This window comes from Pseudorasbora parva, chromosome 25 (genome assembly GCF_024679245.1).
Source record: "Pseudorasbora parva isolate DD20220531a chromosome 25, ASM2467924v1, whole genome shotgun sequence".
Classification (NCBI taxonomy): Eukaryota; Metazoa; Chordata; class Actinopteri; order Cypriniformes; family Gobionidae; genus Pseudorasbora; species Pseudorasbora parva.
The window spans coordinates 21,990,247-22,004,634 of record NC_090196.1 but is presented as its reverse complement, the minus strand read 5'-3'; the positions used below and the strand labels follow the sequence as shown (position 1 = coordinate 22,004,634).

Below are 14,388 nucleotides of genomic sequence, written 5' to 3'. Positions count from 1 at the left end.
TCGAGTGTAAAAACGAATTTACGGGTATGTCCCTCTTTGGCAAATGTACTTTCAAGATGGAGGAGCAACATGGCGACCGCCATCCGAACCCTCAACACTTATGTATTTTCAATGGTATATTATAAAATTATGAGAATGCATTATTACTTGAAAGAAGTAAATATACATTAATGAGCACATATATTTTTGAAAGAACTAAGTGATTTTAGCTAAGAATAAACTAAAAAAGTTACACAGTGTAGCTTTAATTTTAATTAATGCATGGATAATATGCCTAACCTTCCATTAAAAATAATGACTATTGCGGTGCTGGAATATACACAAACTTGCGAATTTTGTACAATTTAGTCTGGGTTGTTTTTTTACTGTTGTTTTGATTAGGCCTACCTACATTAATCAGTGATGGTTTATCCAAAATGGGCAGGTGCCTGTGGTCACTTAGTTACAAAATATTTTTAATGATATTTTAATGATATTCGGGTCACGGTCGGTCGGGTCGTTTGAAATAAAAATACCAATTAAATCTTTGTAATTAATATAGTAGCCTACTAGACACAATTTACTATGAAATCCATTGGCAAGGAGGATCCTCTGCGTTCCAGCGTAAGTGCAGCAGTGAGCGAAACATTCAACTCCGCAGGTCGAGTCATAGAGGCGAGAATTAAACCGTCTCAACCCAGGGACGGCTGATTCAATATTATTTCTACACAGCGCGAGGAAAGCTACAAATAAGTAGGCTAATCTTCGGTTTTAGGCCACCAGCGGCACCTTATAGCCCTTTTAACCCCTTAACTGGTGCAGGACAAAATGCCCGATTGGCGATATGAAACGTTGCAATGCCATTGTACCATTTTAATAGGCTACTTCTTTCTCTGCCTGACTCCAACTGGAGCCCTTGTTTTTTTTTTGTTTTTTTTACATAGTTACAGCCATTAAAATAGTTGATTTTAATGTCAAAGTAGTTATATTTCATTTAGTTTCTTTATTAAAGGTGCACTTTGCAACTTTCCGTCCACAAGAGGTCGCCTATTCAAAACAAAGGCATAGTTTGATGATGCCAAGTTTGAGCGCAGCATCTTGGGACATGTGGTCTTCACCTCACTGCCGGTGGAAAATAGGACACGGGCAGAAATCATGTTCATGAATGCGGTTATTAACATTACTGTAGTATGAAGCAGAGCAGGACCGACTGTTGTAGAGCTGAGCAAGGCCGCTGGAGCGATTGTTACACAAATACCCGCCTCGCGAGCAGCGGGACTTTTATTATGACGGGACACATTCGCAGTTTCCGGTCCTGATTATAAGGTAAAGCAGCTCTGTTTATCATATTAGATACATTTAAGTGTATTTAAAATGATGACGTAACTCCATGCGTTCGCTCGGCGCTGCTGTGACATGTTCACACTACTAAGAGAAAAGAGTATTGTAATTACTCAACTGAACAAAATATTTAACACTGGCCTAGTGGTTTTTGGATATTTTACTGCAAAAAAATACTACATAGTGCACCTTTAAGTTAATTTAGACTGTTTAAAGCAATTTTTTGTTTGTTAAATTAAAGTTTTCATTTTTTTTAAGTGACGACCAAGCGGCCAGCGGCCGACAGTGAGTTAACCGCGTGTTTAATCAATTTAGCCTCTCAAATCAACTCTTGACTTGTCTTGCCTATTATAAAATCCATAGATATAAAATACTTCAAGCATCACAATGTTAGGTAATTTAGCCTAGGCTACTATTACCACCACAGTAAAAGGGCATTTTTGATGAGCTGAAGCCGGCTGATACTCCTCGCTACGGCGCTCATGAAACGAGCTAAACAATCTAAACAAATACAAATAAAAAACAACATGCAGGTTGTCAGGTGTATACCTTACACCTCCGCAAAATTAATATAAATCTGATCTTCAATTCCCGCGGTATATGCTCATTTAACGGAGTTCACATCAATGAAAGCAAAAGTTTCGTGATGCATTTTATTCAGCAGCTCATTTCAAATTCAAAGACCGCAATATGAAAGTGCGAACTAAGCACTGGTAATATCATTTAGTCTCATTAATAAATGTATTTATATATTTTATTTTATTATTATATTTTATTATATATGCCCAATTTTACAGCAAAAGGCACTACATCCATATTTTTGTTACAGTTTATGATTGCGACGTAAACTAACATGGCATCATCCTTCGCGCATGATGATTAAAAAGGGTTTTAAATAACAAAACACATTCACTGGCACATATTTGAAAATAAGAATATCAGATAGTTTGACAGTTCAGTTGTCGCTGTGCTGACATAAGAAGCATGGTGTGTCGCCATGGAAATAAGGCGATGCCTTTTAAAATATTTTGCAAGAGAAGGAAATTTGGTAATATTTTTGCAAAATAAATGCTGAAAACGGTAGCTGGTTTGTTGCATAACAGGAATAATGACTACTTTGCTAGTGTTAAATTATTGTAGTTGGGTTACCCAACCCTATTTATTATAAAGCTTACTTTTCTTCCTTATTGTTTAGAAGCTTATGAAAGAATGTCAATCTTAGACATCAGACAGGTTTGTCTCTGGATTAGGTTATGAATAACTGGATTATGCTATTGGCGATTGAACTAATCTATATGACAAGTTAAACTAGTTCAAATTCAAGTTTACATTTAACTGAAAACTAAACCCAAAAACAGTTTCGGTAATTAAATTTGTGTAATTGAATAATCAAACCTTGTTTTCTGTTGGTGATAAATTAAACCAGTCGTAGTAAAGTTCTTCTGCAACAAGTCAGCTCTTGATATTACAGCCAAATTTGACATATTGCTACTCAGCATCATTTGTGCTTGCAGTGAAGTGCATCAGCACTTTTGTAGATCCGTTGTGTGCTTGAAACGGACGAAAGAAAGCTCCATCTGAGTCAAAACACTTTCGGTCAATGAAACCTTAACATTTTTATTTTTTCAACCGTTCCGTTCTAATGTTTTCAGTTGCAAACATTTTAGCACATCACTACCGGATAGTGTTGCAGAAATAATGTCATGAATTAATAGTTGCAATAGTCGTATCCCTAGTTGTAAGTCTGGTAATGTACTTGTAGCCCTTTGTTAAAGTAACCACTGTGACCTATTAATAATTCACCGTGTTGCTTAGATCAGTGTGTGTTGGGTTCCACATAAAGTGAGGTACTTGCTTGAGTTTCGAGTTTCTATAGGAATGGGTCATTAGGTGCCATGGGGTTTTTGTTCAACTTAATTGGTTTGAAATATCTGTGGCTGCTTAAATGTCATCTAATTGAAATGATCCATATTCTAGTTAGCCAAAGTTTTCTCTTTCACTCACAGATCATGGGAGATTTTAACAAATCATGAACTGGAGGAGGCGATGCACGCTTGTGATGCACAGAGAAAGCCCTTAATTTTAGTCAGCTTTAAGTGAACTAACCGTCCTCACAGTCCTTTTGAGTGGCGCAAATAAATTTGTAAAGTTGCAAAATTGATTGCTCCCAAAGCTGCGCCAGGTTTCCTTATTTAGCTTTGGGTTTTGAAACGGACTACTTAACCACCAGAAGGATAATGGTATCAGAACTTTGGAAACAGTGTTAAAACCCCAGGAAAACTGATATACACAGGGCAGTTGCATAACAAGCCGCTTGCATTAAAAAGAAGGCAGAGTGAAGGGGACCAGGTCTGGCTGGCCTCAATGGATTGTGTGTGTGTGCGCTGTTCAAATAACCAGTAGTCTGTACTCTGAGTCCTGCACTGTGAAAAAAAGTTAGGCGAGCTAAAAGAGTCCCTCCATGCGGTTTCAGGGTCCTTGGCTTTGCTGAATGTGCATTATTTTCTAATGCTAATTTTCCTTTTGCTACCTTTTTTTATGTGCAAAGGGAACATTTTTGGTACAGTCTGTAAATGTCAAAATGTTTTTCCTGGATCTGTTGCCTTAAGTTGAAACACAACTGCAACATAAATAAATACAGTAGCTGAGCCTAATTTGAGCCTTTTTGGAAGTTTTTCATATCCTGTAATGTGCTTCTTAGCAGCTTACTTCATAGACAAGTGTGAAGGAGATCAGCCTTATTTTAAAACGGAGAAACCATCATATCTGTACAGGCACACCCATAGAAACCAAATGACAGGTTTTGCCACCAGCCCATAATAAGCATTATGCAACTCTGTTTTTCTTATTTCTTTCTCTCCCTCTTATGGGTCATAAAGTTTAAAGTCCTAAAACACTGCCCTCTCCTCTGCTTTAATAAATCTGTTTTGGCTTCAGGAAAATGTAGAGTGAAGCAGTCATTTATTCACAAAGAGTGTTGCAAACCCACGTAGAACGATCAAAATGGAGACCTTGACTTTGCCCAATGTCAACCATTTATTCTTATGCCATCACTTTTTTTTGTGCACATTTTCCACTTGGCTTCCTTGAACCCTCATGCCTTCCCAGTAAACAAGACTAATGGTTCGCAAATAATGCACAACTAAGTGCAACCTCCTGTGCAGCATCTAAAAGCATAAGTGGGCCAATGTAGCATCACCAGTAGCTGCAGTTGTGATTTGATTGTTTTTTTCCCATAAGTCTTCATGCGTTCATATGTATAATAAAGCTTGACCGAGCCCTGCGTTCATCTGTGGCCTGAGGAATGACCATACGTGTGAACGTCTGCTTTCTGTCAGTGTGTTTTACTTGTCAATGCCTGACCCCCCATTTGGAGTGGACTTGCTCTTTCTGCAGTTGAAGACCTAATTGGCCAGATTCCTAGACTAATGAGCAGCCTGAAGGGTTTGGTGGTATGATTCACTTGGAAAGCGAGCCCACATCTAGTTGTGTGTGCATCCCATGCCCTTTGATGCAGCATTCATGCATCGCAAACTCCTTGCAGCGTTAGTGGGGTCAGTCAGGCTTCATTGACTAGGTTTAGAATGCTATTTGACCTCCAACCATATGGTAGTTACTGAACCCTAACGTGTCCGTCATGAATAGGTGTGCCATGCAGACTGAGCATTAAGGTTGTGTAGTCGCTTGCAGAAAGCTTGAGAGTCCAATTTTGACCCTTTCACATGACTTGCAACAGGACCTCAAAACAAGCATCACGTGCCACTTTGACCTCCTGAATGACAAGCTTTGAAGAGAGAACAACTTTAGAGCATTTTAGGGAATGCACAGATTTTAATATACAATTATTTTCTTATGGCCAATATTAAATTCATTTTAATCTAAATTAAATGTATATCCAATAAAAGCTTTTATTTAGCACATTATAATTTATTATGTGATGAATAGGTATTATTTTGAGATTTGATATAGATTACATTTAAGTGTTATTACATTTATTAACTTTTATTTGAACATTAAATGTCTGCAAAGGTAATCTACATGTAAAAATAGGGAAATACACAAATAAATATCCAATATCACTAATTATATATTAAGACATTTCTAATATCGGCCAGTAACCGATATGGTAGCGACATATTGTGCCCCCCTGAGATTTTATAAGGTAATCCCATCTAAGCTGCATTTCTGCAATGCATAATTTTTTTTCTGAATAGCATGGTATGCCTTGAACATTGTGTCAAACTCAAGATGTTTTTGTTCCGTTCACAGTGAAACGTCATGCAAATGGTCCTGAAACTTCTGGTTGTGATTAGGTCAGCACAGCAGATGGGGTTGAAATTGAAATCAGATCAAGAAGGTTTATGCTTGGTGGTTGTCAGCTGTGTTTTAAGAACCTGGTATCAGTTTCTGCACTTTGATCCATTTTGTCAGTCCATCTTGATATGTCACGGCCTGTATATTTCATCCACTTGAGGATGAAACCTGATCGCTCGCAGCTTCCTGTAACAGCTCGCCGTTGCTGTTCGACATTTTGAATTGGGACAGTGTAGGTTACAGGTGTGAAGCCTTATACCTCCCTTAGAACCTGGAGTTTGTTTTACATGCCATCTGGTGTAAGGTTCCCATTTCATCTGTAGAAGCTCCTGGCTTGCTTCCAAAACTTCATCGCTTAAGGCACCTAACATCTAAAGTTTATGTGAGCGATTGCACACTCTCTCATATCACCTTAGTCACTTGTAGATCCAGTATTACTCATGTTATCTTCTTCCATGTTCTCTTATGGAATATTTTACTCATTTGTAAAATGCTTTCAGCTCCTAATAAATGTCCAGCACTCTCAAGCAGGACAGATTTTTTTTTTTTTTTTAATGGAATAATTAGATGTTAACTTTAATGTAGCCCCATTCCTTAACTCAGTCTTCTCAAGAACATCTTAACCAAATCAATACCTCGTATAATAGCTGTTCATGCTATTGCTTCCTGAGATCATCAGGCCTTTATAGAGGATTATTTTCAGCTCGTCTAATGTACATTGATTCCATTGAGGCCGGCCAGACTGTCTGCATTTCTCAGCATTTCCGATGGGAGCTGAGATGATGCAGCGTTGAAAAGGCTTTGTTTATTGCTCTGGTGCCTCTGCTTCATAACACTCCATGCAAACAACACTTCCGTCTCTCCAGAGCTTGATGAAACTGGGCTAAATGTCAGTTCTTTTTTATTTTTGAAAAATCTGATAACATTAGCTGCGTTTATATGGACCCTTATAATCCAATCGTAACAGGACTAGTAGTACAATCGGAACAAAAACGTCACATGTAACCACGTCAATCAGAATGAATCGGCCAGATCTGATCATTTAATTCAGATTGTAAGGGGTGGTTTATTCAATTTGTAATTCGATAGATGGGACATGTAAACACTAGATCGGATTGAAAACTGATACTGGAAAGTACTGCGCGTGTGCAATGATGTAGAAATAGTATTAGTTTAGATTAGGTGTATGCCTCCTGCTTTTTAATATTAAAGGGTTAGTTCACCCAAAAATGAATTTTATGTACTATAAATACTACTATATTACTATACGTATGATAAATAATATTTATAAACTTATGTATTTTATGTCTATACTGTCCATGTCCAGACAGACAATAAAAACATCATCAGAGTAGGCAAGACAAGTTTATTTGTATAGCACATTTCATACCCAATGGCAATTCAAAGTGCTTTGCACAGAAATTAATTAAAATAGTGGTAGCATATGAATGAGAAAAAAGAATACTATGTGGATGAATACATTTTTAAAAACAAGCATAGTTAGAACAGTTGTAAAGATAATAATAATAATAAATAATAAAAATAAAATAAAATGGTCAGATCCACATTACTGGTCTGATATAAAAATAAAACATTCTTCAGTTTACAGCCTACATACATGTACCATCTCTATTAGAACACCTCTCCTTTATTACATTCGCAAACACATTCATAACATCCATTTTTTAATCACTATTCCCTGATTTTTACTCAGGAACCTTCTTGTTAAACCCATTTTCACTCATCATACCCTCCACAGATTTACACATACTCAAACCTTATCGTCAAACTTACTATTTCCATCGAACCCAGTTTTCATTCATCATATTTAACTCATATTAATGAAAATATAAAATAACAATAACCAAAAATAAGAACAAAGGTCAACTATAAGAGTAGACATCAGTTAGTTAATTAGAATCTCTCGAAGCATCGGAAATAAATTTTGGCCCAAAAATAACAAAAACTACAACTTTATTCACCATTGTCTTCTCTTCCGCGTTTGTTTTCAAATATAGATTCAAACGCTTATGAATCAGCGGATCCGAATCATGAATCAATCCGCTGATTCATGACCGTTTGAATCTTTATTTGAGGTTTGAAAACAAACGTGGAAGAGAAGACAATGCTGAATAAAGTTGTAGTTTTTGTTATTTTTGGACCAAAATGTATTTTCGATGCTTCGAGATTCTAACTAACTAACAAAACTGATGTCGAGTATGGACTACTTTGATGATGATTTTATTCCCTTTCTGGACATGGACAGTATAGTTAAATGATAGTGTGCATATACCTGATTTCTTTAGTGAATCGCTCCTTATGGCGCTAAAACTAATGCAGCTATTTGTTTGTCAACACTCAAATTTTGCATGTATTTTAGCTTCACATTCATTCATTCTCATTTCTAACCTAAACCCTCTGATGGTAATCTGTTTTGTTGTGACCTCAGGAATGCCTAGCCATTAAAAAAGGTTTGGTTGGTACTATAAACCCTAAACTCTTTTCTAGAATAGCCCTGGTTGAGAGGTCGCACAGAATGTGGTTTTCTAGCCAGTGTGTTCTCATTGTACGCTCTGTTTCTAAAACTACGGGGCTGCGCACGAGCCAGGCTTCAGCTATGAGTGGTATGCTTTACCCTTTGGGCGTTAGCTGGAGAAAAACATTAGCTTGTCTGCATGTTTTGCAATACTTGACAGTGTTATGGTTGGAAATGGGAATTGAGGGAATTGTTTTATTGCTAGCCACTTTCAATACAGAAAAACAAGAGCGGCATGATTAATCATTTAAAGACTGCAATCTTGATTCAGGGGGAATAAAAGTTCATATGTTAACACTGATGTCTATGTTAGGGATCTTGAATGTAACTTGATGTTACAAATAATGCTTGTCTACACCATGTCTCATTAATTATTCATTCATGATATGTGTTTAATAATATCCAGTAATGAAACAAGTGAAGTCTTTGAGTGAGTCATTGAATCATTAATTCAACTGATTAAAAAAATAAATTCACACCTCTAAATTGCATGTTATTTTGTTTTGTTGTCTATTTCACAATTTTGGGATCTTAATCTCAAAAAAGGGATTCTCAGTTTATCTAGAATAGTGCAGCTCTACTAGTATTTAGAACAAGATGTTTTTCAGTATGTGTTCTACAAAAATTGTGAGGAAAAACGGTGGGTGTTTAATCAAGCTCAATAAAGGGGTGTCAAAGGTGTGGGCTGACAGATTTACAGCCGACAGTTGTTTTGTGTTACTGTGCGTGTTTAAAAATCCAATCCGGTACGGGATGTTGTAATGGCTCAGGTTGTGTTACTCAACCTAAATTTCCTTTCAGATTTGGAGAAAAAAAAACCTGTGGTAAATGTTCCTTTATGCAAAGATACCCATGGCTCTCACGGAAAAGGTTTGGATGACTTGAAGGGGAAGTTTTTTTGGTTTTTTTTCTGGGACAATAGAAAATTATCCAATATTATGACTTAATTGTCTATTAAGTTATCCTCCAATGGTGTCAGTAGATTAGTGTCTCGCCTGCTGTTTGTCATAATCCATGAAAATAGTGGTGAAACAAAATATTTTACTTTGTTTTATTTTAGTTTTCATTGATGTATTTATTTAATTTTTTTTCTCCAGTGAATGTTAAAAAAATGGATTCAAACCTTATGGAAATCTGTTTTTGGTTTGTGTTACTGTGCGTGTTATTGAAAGTTCATTCTGGTACAGGACGTCATAACAGCTCGGGTTGTGTTACTCAACTTAAATTTCCTCTCAGATTAGGAGAGAAACCCCAGCGATATATGTTCCTTTATGCAAAGGGACCTGTGGTGCTCACGGAAAAGTTTTGGATGACTTGAAGGGGAAGTCCGAATAACTGCTCTCTGCTGTAGGAGATTAGATAAGCAGTTGTTTGGGTGGGATTTGTTTACAGAGAGCTCTGACTGGACGCTGAGCAGGAGGGGAGGGAAAAAAACCCAGTGACCCATGTCTTCTCATTCTCGTTCACAGAAGCTGCTGTTAATGAAAGGCTTTAATGCTGTTTTGTTCCTGGCAGGCACGTGCGGATCATCTGCTGTGGCTACGTGTTCATATTTGGCTCTTTGCAGGCATTTGACTGAGTGCCAGAGGGAGTCTAATGTCCTCCCCCTTTTGTGAGCAGCCCAAGACGTAGAACCCTGGGGGGTTATGCTTTGACGATCAGCTGGGGGTGGATTTCAGAAACTCCCACACCCTCTCGCACGCTTTGCTGCTTGTTTGCAGTGAGAGACCGCTGACAGCGGTTTTGACACAGCTGATCTCTCAAATCTCACGTCCTCTGACATGTTTCGCCGCCTTTGTTTTTTTTTTTTAACATCCCCCGGCTGAAATCCCACCCGCTCTGCGCTCTCTCTAGACGACGTGCCGTAAGCTTGTTTTCTGAACAGCTGCAGAGCTCCACTGGCCTTCAGAGAGGTTATTGTGTGGTCAGGGCTTTCTGTCCCAGTAGCCACTTTAGACTGTGGTCGCTCCAGGCTTTCCGGTTGCAGCTTGAACCAGATGACTCGGACCCCCCCCTCCTTCCCCACCCCATTGACCTCACAGGAAATAGCTGTGCTGGACAGGGGTTCAAATTTAGCGTGGCTTTGCTTGACAAACACTGACTTATTGCTTTGTACCGACACAGAAAATTGTCTCTTTTTTTTTAGCATGTGGCCACCATAAGCACCGTTGGTAAATTCCATGATTTAGTCTTTCTTCTGGTCTTTAAAACATGATCTGTGTGGACTCAGGTTACACGGCAGGGATGAGTGGACTGATTGATACACAACACCTCCTTTAAAAAACTCTTTTGATAAAGATGGCGCAGTAATGGTGAAAATGTTTACCTTGGTATCCTTTGACACTTAGGTTATAACTTTTTTGTCTTAAAGGATCTGATTTGTTAACCCAGTTATATTTTTGATTTTAGAAAAATCACTTATTCTTTAGATAAAACATGCTACCATTCAAGTGTTTGGAAGCACCAAGGCTGTGTTTATTGAATTTAAAAACTGGGGATGCACCGATATGAAAATTTTGGCTGATATCGATAACCGATAATTATCTATTTTGAAAGCCTAAAACCAAAATATTGGCCGATTAGATCAAAATCATTTTCTTTTATATATAATTTGAGAGCCTGATTACAAAAAAAAGTCTCACCATTAAAATCCATGTCCAAAGCACACAATTATAATGTTTTCATAATTTAACAGCAAGTGATTCCAATCATATTCCAAGCAATTTAAAACAATCATGACAAACAGTGTGTATCTGAAGTGTCTCAGATGAAGGAAATAATCCATTATTTATATATCAGCCAAATGTTCTTATTTTAATATTAAAGGTCCCCGCGTGTTTTCGAAGCTTTGATTATGTTTACAGTGTGCAATATAACATGAGTTCATGTTTCGCGTGTAAAAAAAACACAGAATTTTTCACACAATTTGCTTATCTGTACAGCGCTGTTTTCTCTGTCCTAAAAACGGCCTGATGATTTCCTTGTTCCATGAAGTCCCTCCTTCAGAAATATGTAAAGAGTTCTGATTGGGCCAGCGCTTCCCGTGTTGTGATTGGACAGCAGCTTAGCGCACGCCCGGAAAGGTCACGCCTCTTACCATAACTGGGAGATGCAAGCACTGAATGCGTGCTCTTTTCCACGTGGGAGAGCAACAAGACCACGCCCCCTATTTTGCGTGTTCTTGTGGGCGGAGGGTTAGCCAACAAACGGTTCTAGTGACGTCATTACAGCAGGAAGTGCAGGGGTGTAGTCCAAACCAGCCGTTCGCTGTAGGCTTTGAAAGAGAACTACTGTTAAAAATATCTCGCTTGGCATTGAACTTTGAGCTTTATAATTTTACAGGTATTATTTATGCTCCAACAGCAACATTTCACACTAAAGTTTGAAAGATGGAATCGCGAAGAACCGGACCTTTAACATTAAAAATGAACATTTGGTTACCGAGATATCATGCACCCCTACTAAAAACACAACATTGTGAAATTATTTCAATTAAAAATGTATATATGTTAATGTAATTTATTATTGTGAATTGAAAGAATTTGGTCTTATTATCAATGTTGAAAACAGTGCTTAATATTTTTGTGGAAATTGTAAATAAAAAAATTTAAAAAAGGATTCTTTGAATATATAGTTCAAAAAGAGCATTGATTGAACATTTGATTTGAAAAATAAAATAAAATTGTATCATTGTAAATGTCTTTTACTGTCACTTCTGATCAATTTACAATTGATTGTGTCCTTGCTGAATAAAACTTGTACTGATCCCAGACTTCTGAAGAGTAGTGTGCATAGTTATAAAAATAAATATCAAAAGGCTGAAAAATGACAAGCACCCATCTGAATCTGATCCATCTGTACATGGATCATGCATTCAGAATCTGTTTTTGTGGAGTGTAAGTTAGCCAAATCTGTATAATTGTTTTTCAAAATAACCCCATATCCGACAGTGTGTTTCTCACATGGCCTGGTCTGAAATGAAATATGATTTTATGAATTCATCGTGTTGGGCATTAATCATTGTTGTGTTTTCAGGGACGTTTGTATTTAATGAAATTACATAATCTCGACATTTACTCAACTCCTGTTACCAAACATTTGTATGTGGTAGTTGAAATTTGTATGTGAAATCAGAAATGGGGATAACATTACATTGTTTGCTAGGTTGTTTTTAGTCCACGCTGTTCACAAATTGAGCTTTGCAAAGATTACCACTATGAAATCTAATCTTACTCCAGAGGAAAGAGCTTGAACATTTGAAGTCTGGACTGGACTGAAGCAAATATAACACTCGTGCAAAAGCGTCCTCTAAATAGTCTTAACAGTAACTCTCTTTGTTTGAGTTGGGAAGTCCAGACCTGCTCTATGTCTTCATTCTTATTGACCTGATTTCTGTAACTTCCCCCGATTCTTTCACCTAAAATGCGACTTCCTGCTGAGTGTGGGCTGCTGGGAATTTTTTTTAAAATATCTGCAAAACCACATTGATACTACAACTAAGTCTTACAATCTTGAAATAATTTTGTAACAACCCAATTGCGATTTAATTTGGCAGTATGAATATTAGCATGTTACTTGGCTTTTAAGGTCTGTTAGCCGGCCTAATACTCGTCCTTCAATGACCCTTGCTATTGGATTTCTCCCCTGTGTAGCTGGGGTGTGTGGTATTATCAGGTTTAACTTATGTTAGGCTTTGGATTTAGTTGCTTTGCCCATCACTATGCTGGAGGTTTATTGGGGTTTAAGGCATAAGATCTTGCGCAGAATATAGAGCACTCTATTTGTTGTCACAGAGCCAAACATACTCATGTTTGTACTGTCAGCTAAGCCATACTGTTACCAGGGCAAAAAATAGCCCCTCATGCTTGAAACTATTGTAGTTCTCTCGAAACAACAGCTGTCAGAGTTGAATTCAACAACTGTATTCTTATTTTGCGCCATATGACCATAATATTATGGAATGGGTATATTGTCATTGTTTTGCTGGACATTTTATAAATAATGGCTTATTTACACATGTAAACTATGAAGGCTGATTTGTATACATGTTAGTTTGTTTAATAATTTGCCCACTTTTTAGTAGCTTTAAGAATAATCAATGGGTTTTTTAGTACTTTCAAAAACCTTCAAAAGCCCTGTTGACTCTATCTCAGCCTAGCTATATAAAATTATTTAATAATAATAATAATTATTATTATTACTATTAAAATATATTGATACTAGTAAGTAGTAGTTTAATTTTATATTGAAATAACTATTCTTATTATTATTACTATTACTATTTTTTGTAATAAAAATAACACTGCAGATTCTGCCTGGGCTTAGCTATATTAAATGTAATTATTTATTTATTATTATTATTAAATGCTAATTTTTTGGATATTCCAGGAACATATCTTACTGGATTTCCCCCCCAACTGTAAACGGTTGAATATGGCTCCAAACTTAACAAGAATATCTGGCCACTTCATTCTTGCATGTGAATAACGTAAAGCAGCCCTGTTCACTGATAGCTGGCCAAATATATCTAGCGTTGCACTGTGTAGACCATCCCAGCCCGGTTGTGTTTTTCACTCTGTGATTACTTTGTTAGAATGCGTCATTCTGTGTGTGCAAATAATGGGTTGTGCAGTGCAGCTTAAAATGAATCACAGCATGCACTTCTGAAACGCCTTCGACTATGAAGAGCAAGCCGGTTAAGGATGGCCTAATTGTACAGGCAATAATGGAAACCTTAACTGTAACTTAATTTCAAAGCTTAGAATTTAAAAAGGTAGTCTCACATTGCGTAGCCACCGCTGAATTATTCATTGGGGCTTTTGTTACTGCATAAGTAGGGCCCTGTTGGTAGTTACAGTCGCTTACTAGTGACCTAGCATGACATATTTCGGTATCAAGAGCTGTAGCAACAGTTACTGTTTTAACTGTAGGGTATATTCTTGGACGGACAGCAAAGCAACAGGCTTGGACAAACAGCAAAGCTTGTTAGCAACTGTGCCCGAGGAGTAGTTGATTATTAATGGTGACCAGGGTTAATTGTGTCATCAGACTCCTCCTCTGTCATCATCCAGTTTTGGCGTTTAGATCCGTCCTCGTCTGTCGCTAGGCAGCCAGCATTTTCCCTCCGGTTGTCACGGTAGCAGATGTGTATGGGCCCGTTGACGTCAAAACCCTGATCCAACGACAGACTCTCGCTGCTTCAGAACAGGAGCGCTGCG

At 37.4% G+C, this 14,388-nt stretch overlaps 1 protein-coding gene across 1 annotated transcript in view; it reads left to right on the top strand.

Moving 5' to 3' along the window:
- hipk3a (homeodomain interacting protein kinase 3a) overlaps positions 1-14,388 on the top strand; it is a 43,221-nt gene that overhangs the window by 12,058 nt on the left and 16,775 nt on the right.